The sequence below is a fragment of the Salvelinus sp. IW2-2015 genome, unplaced genomic scaffold (assembly GCF_002910315.2).
Source record: "Salvelinus sp. IW2-2015 unplaced genomic scaffold, ASM291031v2 Un_scaffold5849, whole genome shotgun sequence".
NCBI classification, from domain to species: domain Eukaryota; kingdom Metazoa; phylum Chordata; class Actinopteri; order Salmoniformes; family Salmonidae; genus Salvelinus; species Salvelinus sp. IW2-2015.
Window position 1 is genome coordinate 711 of NW_019947114.1, and position 4,087 is coordinate 4,797.

Below are 4,087 nucleotides of genomic sequence, written 5' to 3' on the forward strand. Positions count from 1 at the left end.
CAGAGAGTATGTGTTAAGATTATACAGACCAGAGAGATGTGTAGATTATACAGATCCAGGATATGTGTTAGATTTACAGGACCAGAGATATGTGTGATTTATACAGGACCAGAGAGTATGTGTAGATTATATACAGGACCAGAGAGTATGTGTAATTCATACAGACCAGAGAGTATTGTGATTGTATACAAGACCAGAGGAGTATGTGTAGATTATACAGGACCAGAGAGTATGTGTAGATTATACAGGACCAGAAAGTATGTGTAGATTATACAGGACCAGAGAGTATGTGTAGATTATACAGGACCAGAGAGTATGTGTAGATTATACAGGCCCAGAGATGTTCAATTAACTGACCCTTCTCTGGTCCAAACAATTGATTTTGACCAACAAATACGTCCTAAGAATTTTGAAATCCCGTTGCGGCCCTCAAACCAAAAATGATTGCCCACCTGTTCTACAGCCTCACCTATAGGCCATGTTCATAAAGCACATTTACACCCATCATTAACTCTATATAAACCCATTATGAAGATGTTATGTAGCCTGAGTGTTTATAAAGCATCCATAAATCCTGTACACACCATTTATAAAGCATGAATAAGGCCACCCGTAGTCTTATGAAGCATCTTTTGACCATACATAAGGCCTTTATAAAGCCTGAACAAGACCACCCGTAGTCTTATAAAGCATCTGTTAACCATACATAAGGCCTTTATAAAGCCTGAACAAGACCACCCGTAGTCATATAAAGCATCTTCTAACCATACATAAGGCCTTTATAAAGCCTGAACAAGGCCACACTTAGTCTTATAAAGCATCTGTTAACCATACATAAGGCCTTTATAAAGCCTGAACAAGGCCTCACCTGTAGGCCGTGTTCTCCTGCGTCGTATTTGTTGTCTCCGTCGAGCTGCTCCACAGCGACGTAGTCCTTAAAGGACTCAAAGACTAGAGAGAAGAGAAACACTTAGCTAGTTAGCTATATACACACACACAGTTACAAACACACATAGCTACACAGTCACCAACTCAGTAGCCTTGTGGTTAGAGTGTCTGCCTTGAGAGTGAAAGGTTGGGAGTTCCCTCCCCGTCCGAGTCATACCAGAGACTGTACAACTGCCATCTGAAGCATCTCTGCTTGGCTCTGAGCATTAAGGACACTGGGAGTTAAAGGCCTTCTGCATGTCCAACTCTCGATAAACCCTTAACACTAGAACAGCCTGGCCTCTCAGCCTATCAGTACACGCTAGAGAACGATGCCGGGCATCCCCTTTAGCATCAGATGCATATCAACCTGCAAGGTGCACCGGCATGCTTGATAAATAGTGAATTAAACATGTGTAAATTAAGAATTGCATTAAATAATATTCATGGGAATATCAAGGATGTGAACACTTGTATTTATTTTACATCTGTACACCGTGAGTGTTGCTTTACCACTCGCCATGTGAGGGCGGGGGGGGGGCGCAGCTCCACCTTGTTGTTCACTGCTTACGAGCAGACGCATACTGTTCCTAGCAGGCTAGTCTTCTTTGTGTGTTCACTGTTCCTAGCAGGCTAGTCTTCTTTGTGTGTTCACTGTTCATAGCAGGCTAGTCTTCTATGTTTATTCACTGTTCCTAGCAGGCTAGTCTTCTTTGTTTGTTCACTGTTCATAGCAGGCTAGTCTTCTTTGCAATCAACTTGTCTGACAGGGAAATTGATGTGAAGAAGCTGTCCATGGTCACAGTTCTGCCTTTGCCCATGTAAGACTCCACATGACTCAAAACCACAGTCTCAGACAGTCACCCGCTGGCCTGGTTTCATCTTTCCCCAGACATGGAAAGACATTGAGCAAGTTGGTATCGACATCTAACCAAAACTGAAGTCACATGCACCTATTATCAGTTTCTATCTGGTTTCTATTGTCCGRTCATCCATTGATGACAGAATAGCAGATTTTAATTTGATTGTGTTACTAGTTGTTGCTTAGTTGCCAGATCAATGCTGCTGCTGGAGTGGTCCTGTGATAAATACATGGACAACACGGATACTGTTGAAGAAAAAGTGAACTTTGGAAATAGAGCTGCACCTCCTGAATGTTGAGAGTTATTTGATAAAGGTACGTGTCAAGGAACCTGCAGAATCTGCTCTTTCAGATACGGTATTATATAGAAATCACAATGTTTTACCTGCAGAATCTGCTCTTTCAGATACAGTACTATATAGAAATCACAATGTTTTACCTGCAGAATCTGCTCTTTCAGATACAGTATTATATAGAAACACAATGCTTTACATGCAGAATCTGCTCTTTCAGATAGAGTACTATATAGAAATCACAATGTTTTACCTGCATGTGACTCTGAAGGAGGATTTGATAAAGAGATGCTCCTTTCTCTGCATCTGTCAATTACAAGATGCTCCCATCACTTCATGTACAATATGACAACTGATAGACCTAATATTGTCACTCATCAGATTACTGTAAATGTAATCTTGTCTACAGGCTAACTCTCGTTCATCAACTTGGACAGAGTCAAGGACATGTTTTACATCATTCTAAAGGCCTACTGCAACTCATAGTATGTTTTCATTTCCCTTTACAATACTTTGTATTAGTATTAGAGTTATAGTCAATAGAACAGTCCCATAACAGTTTATTTGTAGAAAGTAAAACATAAAAGAGAATAGTATCAACCCACAAGGCGTGTGGTCAAATGATTTACTGCTGATAAACAGGCATAACACAACCTCATCATCACACTATTGTTCTACATTAAATCAACCTCTTCACCTTCCTTATCATTCAGTTAGGCCTAATTTAAATTAAATTGTGAAGCAAGGTGCACAATTATGGCCCGTTCATCTATTTGTAATTTATTCAGTGAGAAAAGAGAGACTCATTAGTGGCTGGCTGGACATCAACGTCCTACAGCACATTGTCTTGGTGGGTTATTATAGTAGTTAATAGGTAACAATGTCTTGGTGGGTTATAGTAGTTAATAGGTAACATTGTCTTGGTGGGTTATAGTAGTTAATAGGTAACATTGTCTTGGTGGGTTATAGTAGTTAATAGGTAGAATTGTCATGGTGGGTTATAGTTAATAGGTAACATTGTCTTGGTGGGTTATAGTTAATAGGTAACATTGTCTTGGTGGGTTATAGTTAATAGGTAACATTGTCTTGGTGGGTTGTAGTAGTTAATAGGTAACCTTGTCTTGGTGGGTTATAGTTAATAGGTAACATTGTCTTGGTGGGTTATAGTTAATAGGTAACATCAATGTCTTCAACACATGATACCCTAGACACACCACAAGACAATGTTACTATTAACTATAACCAACCAAGACAATGTTACCTATTAACTATAACCCACCAAGACAATGTTACCTATTAACTATAACCCACCAAGACAATGTTACCTATTAACTACTATACCCACCAAGACAATGTTACCTATTAACTATACACACACCAAGCATGTTACCTATTAACTATAACCACCAAGACAATGTTACCTATTAACTATTATACCCACCAAGACAATGTTACCTATTAACTATAACACCAAGACAATGTTACCTATTAACTACCCACCAAGACAATGTTACCTATTAACTATAACCCACCAAGACAATGTTACCTATTACTATAACCACCAGACAATGTACCTATTAACTATAACCCCACCAAGACAATGTTACCTATTAACTTATAACCCACCAGGACAATGTTACCTATTAACTATACCACCACAAGACATGTTACCTATTAACTACTAACCCACCAAGACAATGTACCTATTCTATAACCAACAGACAATGTTCCTATCTACTAACCCACAGAAAATGTTACCTATTAACTACTATTCCAACCACCCCACCAAGACAATGTTACCTATTAACTATAACACACCAAGACAATGTTACCTTATTAAACTATAACCACACAGACAATGTTCACCTATAACTATCTATTACCCACCAAGACAATGTTACCTATTAACTATAACACACCAAGACAATGTTACCTATTAACCTATAACCCACCATGACAATGTTACCTAATTATTACTATACACCCACCAAGACAATGTTTACCA